The sequence below is a fragment of the Acomys minous genome (genome assembly GCF_964271855.1).
Source record: "Acomys minous genome assembly, chromosome: 3".
Taxonomy (NCBI): Eukaryota; Metazoa; Chordata; class Mammalia; order Rodentia; family Muridae; genus Acomys; species Acomys minous.
Window position 1 is genome coordinate 55,317,099 of NC_140485.1, and position 13,247 is coordinate 55,330,345.

Sequence of the window (13,247 nt, forward strand, 5' to 3'; positions counted from 1 at the left end):
TTCCTGCCTTGCAGACATCCAGTCTAAAGAGTAGAGCAATAGTCCCTTCCCCCAACCTGTCCCCCCCACTTCCACCACCACCCCCAGCACACAAACACCTCTAGTGAGACTATGCTGTTGAGAGAGGACATTTTTGCTTTGTTTTTGTTGTTGTTTGCTTGGGTTTTGTTTGTTTGTTTGTTTGTTTGTTTGTTTTGTCTTTTGAGACAGGGTTTCTCTGTGTAGCCTTGGCCATCCTAGAACTCATTATATAGACCAGGCTGGCCTTGAACTCAGAGATCCACCTGCCTCTGCCTTCTGAGTGCTGGGATTAAAGGTGTATGATACCCCCACCCCTACCCACCACCCATCCCAGGCTAGGAGGATTTCTTCATCATTCAGTTTCCCGCTGTGTATACTTTAACCTCTTGTTTTTGTTTTAAATTGGTTTTTCAAGACAGGGTCTCTCTGTGTAGCCCTGGCTGTCCTAGATTCACTTTGTAGACTGGCCTGGTCTTGAACTCACAGCAATCCGCCTGTCTCTTCCTCCCAAATGCTGGGATTAAAGGTGTACTCTACCACTGCCCGGCTAACCTCTTGTTTTATATTTAAAAAAAAAAAATAGACTGATCCCTTCACATACCCCCATAGTTTGTTACTGCCAGCAAAAAAGCAAGGGTTCATAGCCTGCTGACTTGTGTCAGCTTCACCTCCATGCTCATTGTTTTCTTTTGTTTTTGGTTGTTGTTGTTGTTGTTGTTGTTGTTATTTCTAGAAAGGGTCTCTCTGTGTGTATCCCTGGCTGTCCTGAACTTGCTTTGTAGGCCAGGCTGGCCTCCAACTCACAGGGATCCCCCTGCCTCTGCCTCTCGGGTGCTGGGGTTAAAGGCGTGCACCACCACGCCCGGCTCCTCACTCTTTTCTTGTATCTACACTTGGGACTCCCCAAAGGGTCCAGATCAGGATTCCTAGGAACCTGAGTCAGGCTGTTCCCTAAGATGAGGGAAGGTACAAACCAGTGCTACAGCAAGCTCCGGGTGACTAGATTATAGGGTGAGAGTGGTCTGGGACGTGAGACCCAGGCCCTGTCTGATGTGTTCTTTGTTAGCTCATTGCTATGCTTTGTTTTACCAAGGTCTTGCTTCGGGCATCCCTGACTAGCCTGGAACCTGCTGTATAGACCAGGCTGTCTTCACATTTGTATTTATCTTCTCACTTCTGCCTTGACAGTGCTGAAATTCTAAGTGTAAGCCCCGTGCCCAGCCCTCAAGTCCTCCTTCCTTCCTTCCTTCTCTCCCTCAATTTCTCTCTCTCTTCTCTTTTCTTTCCCTCTTCCCCACTCCCCTGCTCCTTGAACTTTTTTTTGTAGCTGAGAATGACTTTGATTCTTTTTTCTTTCTTTTTTTGTTTTTTTTTGGGGGGGTTGTTTGTTTGTTTCTTTCTTTCTTTCTTTGTTTTGAAACAGGGTCTCTCTGTGTTAGCTTTGGCTGTCCTGGACTCACTTTGTAGACCAGGTCAGCCTCTAACTTACAACAATCCGCCTGCCTCTGCCTCTCAGACTTTGATCTGTTGATCCTCCTGCCTCCTCCACAAAGTCCTGAAGATTTGGGCCACCACACTCAATTGCCCAGTTTATGTGGTGCAGGGGACTGAACGCAGACCTTCAAGCATAGGCAAGTGCTCTGTCAACGCTCAGCCCCAGGTCCCAGCTTGTTTTCTTTATGTAATTGTTTACTCATTTGCTCATGCTTCCAGGCACTAACATTTTACTTAGTGTTTTCTATGTGCTGGGCCTAAAGGTGCACCACATGAATGGGGCCTGCATGGTCCTCAGGAGCTCACGGGCCTATAGAGAGACGTGCAAACGGACTATGAGTCTCTATAGAGAGAATGCAAGAAAGAAAGGCAGCAGGTTCATAGAGGGACAATTCATTTAATGGGATCACAGGAAGGCTGTCCTGGGAGTAATGTGCGTGGAATCACAAAATGCACACCTGGCCGAGGAGGCAGCCCGAGCACAGGCAGAGTTAGAGAGACCCTGGAGCAGTAAGGCGCCATCACTGTGCCTAGGAGAAAGGCATGATGGGAAGGCAAACAACCTTTAGTGCTAAGCCCAGGAGCCTGGGCTGAATACAGCATCATCAGTGGTTCTAAGTAGGGAGTGTGAGGTTCTGTCTTCTGATCACAGACAGGAGACCAGGTAGGCTGTACTCCCAAGGCATAAGATTCAAGGGCTGCCTAATGGCAGCTCATAAAAGAGAGCCAGGGGTTGCCAGAAAGACTGCAGAGCGGGTAAGAGGTTTTAGGTCTGGCAGAGGACCTGTGCTCCACTCCTAGTACCCACAGCTGTCTGTAACTCCAGTCCCAGGAGATCCAATGTCCTCTTTTGGCACACACACACACACACACACACACACACACACACACACACACGTGTAAAACACTTGCCCACATAAAATAAATATCAAAACAATTTTTTGTCTGTTTTTTCTGTGTATCCCTGGCTGTCCTGGAACTTATTCTATAGACCAGGCTAGCCTCAACACAAAGATCTGCCTCCCTACCTTTGCCTCCCAAATGCTGGCATTAAAGGCATGGGCCACCATTTCTCAGTAAATGAATTTTTTTGTTTAAGTAAGAGAGATAGAGAGAGATCCAGGATGGCTGGGAGTGGGTCTCAACAATAGAGTACATGCTTAGTGTTAACAAGGACCTGAGTTTAATCAAAATAGCCAGAGGGTTGGGCCACAGGGAAACTCAAGACTAAAACTCTCTAGAAATATATAAACTGATGCCCACCCTCTGGATAATAGTATCCTGTGACTGAACACACTTGAGCAGCTTTCTATATCTCCCAGAAGCCTCCCAGGCTCTTCCCTCTCACCTCCAGGGACCCGCTGCTATTAAAATCCCAGAATCCTAGATTCCAAGGAAGTCCTGATCAAACCTTGTACCCAACATCGGGAACCCAGAGCCCACAGGAAGGTACCTAGTCTGACCCCAGCCACCAAGGGAAACAGTGGAGATTGCATTCACTCTGGTGCTGAGTTAAATGTGTCTCCACAAGATGGTTTCAGTTGGCAATGAGTTTACCAATATGCAATCCTCTCACTCTCATAGGCTGTGGGTCAGTGCCATGGAAGTTTTAAATCATGAGAGGTAGAGGGAGTCTGCTAATGCACAATCCGCGTTAACAGTGTCTTAAAAAAAGAAAGAAACTTGGGTAAAGGAGATAGGTAAAGTGCTCGCTGGCAAGCATGAAGATCTGAGTTCGATCCCAGCACCTACCTAAAAAATTGGAAAATGGTGGTATACTTTATAAACCCAGAATTGAAGAGGTAGAGACAGGTGGGATCATGTCAGCCAAGTCAGTGAGCTCAGGGCAAGTGAGAGACCCTGCCTCAAAAAAACAAGGTAGGCTGTGACTTGAGAAACTATAGAGGTTGGCAAAAGAAACTGACCTCTTGCTCTACATACACGCATGCGCGTGTGCGCGCGCGCGCGCGCGCGCACACACACACACACACACACACACACACACACACACACACCAGGGAAAACTGTTGGTTTAGGGACCTGAGGTCTCTGTGTCCATGCTGGACGTTTCCATCCTTGTGATCCCATGGGACTAAGACAACAGCCTGTTACTGTGAGGTCCAGGAGATCTGTGACTCAAGGTCACACAGCTTATGGTAGAGGAGGGGGCTCTGGGCAGGTCTATGTTTCCCAGCAGGAAGAGGGGCAGGGACCTGAGTTTCTCCAGGGAGGAAAAGAGAAACAAAATACAAAGGTCAAAGGAGAGAAGCGTGAAGCTGGCAACAGAAGCCTCGCGTAAGGCAGGGAGAGTGTGAGGGAGAAGAGAGGACACAGAGGAACAAAGGAAAATGGGGCCTCAGACAGCTCGTGGTCAGGAGGTGAGCAGACCTCAGACAAGAAGGAAGCACACCCCAGCCACCTTCCTCCCCAGAAGAGAGTGTCCTGGGCTTTCTCAAGGTCACCAGGTGCCTCTTGATGGACAGTGCTTTTGACTCATACTTGTTGGCAGGAAATTGGTTTGGAACCAAAAATATTGGGTCGTCCAGGGAATAAAAGAGAAAATGAAGTTTTTAAGTTATTTTTATTTTTGAGTTGATGTTACAGACCTATGGTATAGACTTTAAACAGTATGAAAATGTCAAGACCAGCGGGGCGGTGGTGGCACACGCCTTTAATCCCAGCACTTGGGAGGCAGACGCAGGAGGATCAATGTGCATTCGAGGCCAGCCTGGTCTACAGAGTGAGTTCCAGAACAGCCAGAGCTGTTATGCAGAGGAACCCTGTCTCAAAAAACAGAAAGAAAGAAAGAAAGAAAGAAAGAAAGAAAGAAAGAAAGAAAGAGAAAGGATGTCAACAGCATTTCAGTTTCTCTTGGTGAAGAAAACTTTTGGTGAAGAAATTCAGATTTTGAATTTTGATCTTTTCTGAGTCAAACAGTATGCAGTCTGAGACTCACTTTCCTGCAGGGTACACTGGCTGGGTCAGCTTCCAGTCCACAGCCAATCGAGAGTGTGAACACGGTTGCTGAGCCAGGCTGGGAGGCAAGTTAAATATATTAAATACATTTTAAAGGATTTATTTGTATTATTTTGAATTATGTGTACATACGGGGGGAGTCATGTGCACATGAGCGCAGGTTCCCTCAGTCAGAAGAGGATGTCGGGTCCTCTAGAGCTGGAGTTACAGGTGCTTGTGAGGCATCTGATGAGGGTGCTGGGAACTGAACTTTTGTCCCCTGCAAGACCAATACACACTTTTAACTGTAAAGCCATCTCTCCAGCCCTTAATGCATCTCTCTCCACCCCTTGGAGACTGAGTAAAGTGGCATGGCCTCAATCTCAGAGATCCGCCTGTGTCCCCACCCCCCACATCACCTTCCTGAGAGCTGTGTGGGCCCCGGCATACATTTTTCAGTGGAATCATTGTATTATGTGTATGATGGGGACAGTTCCATGTGCCACAGCCCAGGGGTGGAGGTCAGAGGACAACTGTGGAGTCTCTTCTCTTTTCTCATGTGGGTTCTCAGGGTATAACTCGGGGTACCCAGTTTGAGCAGCTAGTGACCTTATCTGATGAGCCTGTTCTCAGTGCATTTTTCTAAAAATATTTTTTATTTAATTTTAATTTATGTGCATTGGTGTGAGGGTGTCAGATCTTGGAGTTACAGACAGTTGTGAGTTGCCATGTGGGTGCTGGGAATTGAACCCGGGACCTTTCGAAGAGCAGACAGTGCTCTTAACCACTAAGCCATCTCTCCAGCCCCCTCTCAGTGCATTTTTAACTCTTAGCATTTCCAACGCATGATTACTTTACCAGGATGTAACATGGTAATACCAGAAGTAGTTGGCTTTAAAAAAAAAAATTAGGGTAAGTGAGATAGCTCAGCGGTAAGGGCACTTGCCACCAAGCTTGCCGACCTTTGACCCCTGGGATCCACATGGTGGAAAGAGAGAACCGACTCCCCCAATTTGTCCTCTGACCTCCACACACGTGCACAGCACATGTGCATGCCCCCACCCCGCCCCACCCCAAAATACATGCACACCACATATGTGTAAAAAAACTTTAAGCTTATTTATTTTATTGAGATAAATATCTTGTTATGGTTATTCCCACATCCCTGGGCTCAAGTGACCCTCAGTCTCATAAGTAGCCAGGACCACAGCTGAGGACACACCCCAGTGTTACAGTGCTTGTCCAGCATGCGCAAGGCCGTGAGTTTCATTCCCAGGTACTGAAAAAACAAAGCAAAAACAAGTAGCAAGGCGACAAACGTGTGCCACCACATCCAGCCATGTCTGCAGATTTGCGACACCATCCGTCAAACAGTACATAAGATATGTATGTGCAGTTAAAGATAATTGCGAAGTTAACACCTGTGAAATCCTTATCTGGGTCAAAACATGAAATATCAGAGCTGGGTGTGGTGACACATGCTTTTAATCCCAGCACTCGGCAAGCAGATTGATGTGAGTTCAAGGCCAGCCTGGTCTACAAAGCAAGTCCAGGATAGTCAAGGCTACACAGAGAAACAAACAAAAAAAAAAAAAAAAAAAAAAAAAAAAGAAGGAAAGAAAGAAGAAGACAGGAGAGACAAGCCCAAGTGGAAGTAATCCCTAAGTGCCCTCCCACCCAGTTCCTTCAAGAAAGGGAGTCTACACTAACTTTCAGTATTTTCTTTATTTTTCTTTCTGGTACTGAGGTTAAACCCAGGCCCTCACATAGGCCAGGCCAGTGTACCACCACTGAGCTCTATCCCACAGCCCTCCTGCCACATTTTTTTTGGGGGGCCAGGGGTTCTGCGACAGAATTTCTCTGTGTAGCCTTGCCTGTCCTTGAACTCTCTTTGTAGACCAGGCTGGCCTTGAACTCACAAAGATCTGCCTGCCTCTGCCTCCTGAGTGCTGGGATTAAAGGCGTGCATCACTACGCCCAGCTCTTTTATGTTTTAGTATGAAACAAAATGTCACTAAATTGTCCAGGCAGGCCTCAAACACCCTGTGTGTGTGTGTGTGTGTGTGTGTGTGTGTGTGTGTGTGTGTGTGTGTGTATCTCCCCCCCCCCCAAGCTCTACCCAGGCTCATCCTCTCCAGAAGCTGGAATTCTGGGCGTGTGTCTCCAGCCGCACCCTCTTCTTTGCTGTACTGGGGAATTGAAATCAAGGTCTCAGGAGTACTAGGCAAGTGCTCTGAGTTTTAGCCCTGTCCTGTCTGCTCTTCCTTATAAACACCTCTAAGAGTAAATTTTAGTTGTTTACCTCTATTTTTGTTTTTTTGTTTTGTTTTTTTTTTTTTGTGGGTTTTTTGTTTGTTTGTTTTTGTTTTGTTTTGTTTTGTTTTTTCCTTCAAGACAGGGTTTCTCTGGAATTCACTCTGTACTGTAGACCAGGCTGGCCTTGAACTCACAGTAATCCGCCTGCCTCTGCCTCCCGAGTGCTGGGATTAAAGGCGTGCCACCACGCCCAGCTTATTTACTTACTTTTTGAGACCACGCAGGTCTGGGTAGCCTGGAACTCACTATGTAACCTAGGCTGGCTTTATAATTTATTCTCTTAACAGACACTAAGCAGAGGAAGCTTGCAGAAGCTTTGGGGGTTGCTCCTTTCTCGCAGGCTGTTGCATGCTGCTGTGGTTCACTGTCCTTGCTGCGTGGTTGTCTCGTGGTCACGGTTTCTGTAACCAGTCCTTACTGATTTGGGTTACTTATAGTCTTCTTTCTTTCTTTCTTTTCTTTTCTTTTTTTTTTTTCCTGGCCTTGAACTCACGGGCCTTCTGTTTCTCCTTGCCAAACGTTGCAATTACAGATCTATGAGGCTCTGCTCAGCAGTCTTTTGCTGTTCTAACCAGGCCTGCTGTTGATAAAGTACAGTAGTTTGTACCCATGCAGGGATATGCCTAGGGATGGGGGATGCCAACACTTGAGTTACAAGGTCAAAGGGTAATGGGTTTTTCATTCTGAGAGGAATGAGTGACAGGTATTGCCCCATTTCCTTTAACTAAATTGTATGTGTTTATCCTATTAGCAGCATCTAACAGTGCTGCTGCCCGCCCTGGACAAGAGGGTGGCCTGCAGAGTGACAGGGAAATCGGGCAGCCTGGTGGCTGTGTAGCCCTTCGCCCCCTCCAGGCTGGTGGCTGATGGGGGTGGACAGGGTGTTAATGCAACCTCCGAGCAGGCCAGCAATAGGAAACCTGACAGGAGTCCTGAAACTACAGACCCCCAACCTCCCCAGACCCTCACCTCAGCCCAAAGGGCTAAAAAATGAAGGAACTCCCCTCCCCCACTTTCCTGTCCACAGATCCCCGGGTGCTGTAGCGAGGTGCATGTGAAAACACGGCCCTCGGTGGCGAGGGCTGGGAAAGCTGACCGTAAAGAGCCCGTGTACTGAAATGGACGTCTTGCAACTTCCTCTCATGGTTGAGACACTAGGAGAGGCTCCTGGGGCCCCAGCCTGTGTCACTTGGGCCCCTCAGAGCTCCCCAAACTTTGGTCACTACACTGGGTTGGCTCTTGAGAGCATTAAGACAGTCAACAAATATTTGCCTGGGTTCTCTAGGCGCCAGGTGATGGGAAGAGGCAGGAGTCTTTTCCTGTTCTCACGGCGAAGGCACAGAGACGATAAACTGTGGATGGGCGGGTGGTGACTTCCACTGCCTGGTAGAAGCAAATGAGCCAAAGGAAGAGAGAGCAAGCAGCTGGGAAAGGGGCTCACAGGCTGGAAGTGCGCAGTCTTAAAGGGGACAAGCAGGGAAGAAAGGCAGATTTGAGCAAGCCTTGAACACAAGTGAAGGAGTGAACACACTAGGTTCCTGAGAAAAGTGTTCCAAGGCGGGAGGGCCAGCCAGTGTCAACACCTCAGGGCCATTAGATGTGGGAACAGCAGAACAGCCCTAAGAGTAGAACCTGTGGCCAGAAGGGGAGGTCAGACATTGGGGGGGGGGGGCTGGAGTCTAGCCTTGGTTCTGACTGGGGGCACAGTGTGGGGTACAGTCTCACTCATCAAAATCTGAAGCTGCTTCTATCATCACCCTCCCTTCCGCTAGCGGCTCACTGAGGCTCCGAAGCGGCTTTCGTCTGACAGACTTCAAGCCAAGCCAGAACAAGTGCTTTTTAAGTACTGTAGGCAGTTGGCATGTATTGAGCCCCTACTGTATGCCAATGTCAGCTCCTCCTGCCTTCCTGTGGTTCCACGGGGCAGGCCTTATCAGCGCTGTTTGGCAGGTGAGCAAAAGGAAGTCAGAGAGGTGAGGGTCACGCAAAGGGCACACGCATGGCTGGTGAGTGGGACCAGAGGCGCCTGCAGCTCTGAGTGCCCTAGGCTTCTGCAGCTGCTCCAACCCTAGCTTCTTGTCTCTTCCTACCTGAAAGGCCTCCTTAGCTCTCTCCTGTCCAGAGCTCAAGCCTATACCTTGGAGGCCTGTGTCAGAGCCTTTTACACTGGCAGTCCAGCTAGCCCTACCCCCATGCCAGCCAGAGGACACTCCTCCCCAACATTCCCAGAACCTCTTTCTCAATCTGAGTCTTTGCTCACCGGCTTGCCCTCTTCCACACCCTAAAGGGCACTTTCTTTCTAGGGCTTAACTCCTTCAGACTGCCTCTTTGCCTCTTTTTTTTTCCCCCTTCTAGTTTGCCCTGTCTTTCCCAAGCCTTGCCTCAGTTTCTCCTCCTGTTCACCTTAGGTTCCTGGTCTCATCTGCTCCAGGACCGGTGACCAGAAAATATAAACCCCCAGGCCAGCCCACACTCCTCTGAATCTTAGTCTACCCCGGCTCCCGCTGACCAGGCCTACAGATGCGGAGCACACCTCCTGGCCACATCACTCAGCCTCCCGGCACCTCAAACCCACCGCCACCCACAGCGACTTCCGTCTGCTCACCACGGGCAGCACCACACCCCCAAGCCTGTTCACCAAGGACAGGAGCTGCTTCCCCACTCAGACCCCCTCCTCTGTGGAGCCCCCCTCTACCATGCCATCTCTAAGCTCCTCTGGGTCTCCCCTGCCCCCACGGACTGGCTGTGTGACGCTCGGGCTCAACTCGATAGCTACGTCAACAAGCACCACTCCTGGCCTTGTTTCCAAGATTAAGAGTCTACTTAGTGCTCGCTGCTTTCACTGGCCTCTGCTAATGCTTTCTGAGGCCTGCAGAGAGCAAGCGCACAGCTCTGCGGCACTCAGTGTGACTCCTGGACCCCACTCTCTACATAGCTGAGAGCAAGGAACCCACTTTAGGGACCTGGGGCTCTCCGTCCCCAGGCGGGAGCAATAATAGGACAGACCTCGGAATGGAGTTGGGGGATCCCAAGGCTGAGGTACAAGGCGCAAAGCCTGTTGTGGGACACACATGCCAGGCATCTCAATCTGGGGAAGACCACGAAGTCCTGTCCCTAGAGCTCAGCATCGGCTTAGTCCTCAGTCCCCTAAGAGCGCCTGAGAAAAGGAGCTGGGGAAGTGGAAAAGACAGACCAGCAGGGAGATGCCTTTCTCTGGTGCTGGACAAGTCCCCACCAACCCAAATGGGCAGTGTTTCAAAGGCCTCTGCTTTCAGAAAGAGAAAGCCAGCCCAGAAGGCCTGGTCTGGACCAGGACCCTGGACCCTGGAGTGGGCTCTTTACAAAGAAGGGAACTAAGAATCAGAGAGCTCCCGTTGTGGGCCCTGCACTTTTGTCTTTTCAGCAAGACTATGGGCAGGAATTGCTTTTGCTTTAGTGATAAGCAACGGGCTCACTTCAGGCCAGGTAGAAAGGGGCAGGGTTGCCTGCCCCTCAGATCTCTTGTCTGGGAGGCTGCTGAAGGTGTATGTTTGGGGTTTCTGTGACAGGCTGAGTGAAGGGTGCTAAGTGAGGTTTCTGAATCTGATTTCCACTCTATGGGGCCGAAGGTCAGTACGCAGCTACCTAAGCCTCCCAGCATCGGTGGGAGACAGCCCGGTACGTCAGGCCTGCAAGGAGTTAACTTTGTGAGGGGCCTGAGTGAATCAGACACTCCGCAGGCTGCAATGGAAATTCCCTGTGTATAGCGTGTGGTCACCCAGAAAAGGGAAACGGTGCTTTTCGGAGCAGAGGACAAAGGGGGCTGGAGCCTGGGAGCAGACGCCTGCCCCGGGTGGGGCTGGCAAGGGTGTTGCGAACGAGATCTGGCCTCTGGTTCTGTTTCAGGTTCTGAAAAGAGGAGGAAGGTGAGGAGCTGCCAGGCCAGGCCTGGTCATGCTGTGGTGTGTCCAAGGGCCTTGGTAGGTTGGTAGGAATTCAGCAAAGTCAAAAGCAAGGAAAGGCACCCAGGCCATGGGAGCCACTGAAGTGCCGGCATAGGCCTCTGGCTCAGCATGGGGGAACCCATCCATCTTACTTTCCTGTCATGCATGGACCATCCCAAGTAGCCCCTCTCCTTTCCCCATCCCAGACAACACTCATTGGTTGCTCCTCTTTTCGCCCCTGCCCCCAGCCTTCTCTTGAAGCCCTCGGGACTTTGTAGCTCATCTGCCTTTCTCAATTCAAAGGTCAAAGGATGAGTCTCAGCTGTAGAGACACTGGGCACGTGACACAGGCCTGGCACGGCATACTAACTGTTTGTGAGAGTTCAGAGAACTGGAATCTGAGGCTTGGAGAAGCCAGGTAGGATTCAGCCAGGCAGCTGGCTGCGGATGAAGCAAGTTCAGCCTAGCACCTTCCATTAGCCAGGACATCAGGACATAAAGAGAGAGACAGAGACAGAGACAGAGACAGAGACAGAGAGACAGACAGAGACACAGAGACACAGACAGAGACAGAGAGAGAAGGCTCGGGTGGGCAGAGAAGGCCAGGGCTGCTGGGCATGAGTAATGCAGCCAGGGAAAGGCATGCAACTCCATGGTCTAAGGCTGGCTTTTTTTCTCAGGTCACCTCTGCTTCTGTCCCTGTCACATCTGGGAAATGTCTGCTCTGCCAGGAGGGAGACTGAGGAAGGGGCAGGCAGAGGCCACGTCCATCTAGGTGCTTGCTAGCAGTGTGGCTTCCTCTCAGAGCCTGTTTCCACTTTTTGTTTTGTTTCGTTTTTGTTTTTTGAGACAGGGTTTCTTTGTGTAGCCTTGGCTGTCCTGGACTCACATTGTAGACCAGGCTGGCCTCGAACTCACAGGGGATCTGCCTGCCTCTGCCTCTCGAGTGCTGGGATTAAAGGCGTGCGCCACCACTGCCCGGCTGTTTCCACTTTATGATGCTATGCTTTGTTTAGATGACAGATAGATGTCTGGCAGCCTTAAGCCTCCGTGCCAAGGTGGGGAGGCTGCCTATCCTCACTAAAGGTTTTCTTTGTTATTTAAACAAGCCTCATGTAGTCCAGGCTAGCCTTGAACTTGGTATTTACCAGAGGATGACCTTGAATTTCTGATCCTCTTGAACCTTAGTGGTGGAAAAATGACACAAGTGTGTGCCACCATGACTGTTTTCGTGGTGCTGGGGACCAAGCTCGGGGCTTTCTGCTAGGCAAGCATGCTACCTACTGATTTACGTTCTCCGCCTCCGAGTAGTGCTTTTGTGTTGTCAGTTGTTTGTCTTTGGAGCCTTTGGAAGTATCAGCCTGCCTACTAGTCCCTAGAGAGTGCTAGGCTGTTGGTCCTAGCTGTCTCATCTCAAATCTGAACCTAACCAGGGGCTCAAATCCAGTTTTGAATAGAGCGATGGCCAGCGCGCCCTGCATCTTGACCCCTATGTGTCCACTGTGAAGGTTAAGAACGGCCAGAGAAGCCGCCCTTGGGTGGAGGCCAGAAGCACGGTGGCGGCCATTGAGGTTGGAGCTTTTCCAAGCACGAAAGGGAACTGAGAATTGTGGGAATGTGTTTGTGCAGGCCAGGGTGGGCTGGGGCTGGCGGGAGGGAACAAGTCCAAGAGCGCTGGTTGTTGGGGTCTTGGGACGAAAAGAAAGTGACCCCCAGGAAAGTACTGCATGTGGGGGGGGGGGGGGTCAGAGGTCACTGTGAAATGCTTGCAGGGAATCTAGAGCTGACCAGGCAGTGGGAGGTTGGGGAGCTGTGTGGGGAAGGAAAGAGGAAGCCATGGGGGGAGGGGCTGGGCCAGTGGGGATGGAGTGGGAGGGGGCTGGGGACCTGGAGCCAGTTCGGCCACAGCCACTTCACTTCTCCTGGTTTCGGTTTGTAAATAGATGCTGGCTCTGGCTCCAGGCAGGCGGAATGTGTCCTGTCCCCTCTATGACCGTGTCTAGCGACGCATGGGCCTGAGGGACTTGCAAATGCTTAATAAGCCTGAGGCGCGAGGATCACAGTCAAGCCTTTGGTCTGAGTGGGTGGGTTCTGGGGAGCTGAGCTCTGGGCAGCCCGACCTGTGGTCACTGAGGTAATGCAGCTGGACCGGAGGAGCTGCAGAACTTGATGACCTGGCCAGATGGCACTTATTTATAACTAGGCCTCCGTGGCCAGGGCAGCTGCTGTGTCGCCAACTCAGCACTCAGGCGGGCCCAGGGCACGGAACTGTGGAGGCCAGGCCAGTCCAATGGCCCCTTAGCCTGAGCCTCAGAGTCAGAAGATTCAAGTTTCTTTGACTTGGCCTGGGCCCTCTGCTATGATTGGCAAATCTTGGGTTTAGAGGGGAGCTTCCCGTAGAGTACACATCTCAAAGCATCCTAGACCAACCGGGTAGCTAGCTAACTCAGTCCACAAACGAACTGGTCAATGCCCGGGGGCGCTTAGGCCTCAGCCTTCTAGAAAGATGTTCCTCCTTCGGAGGCCAGATGCGCTCTG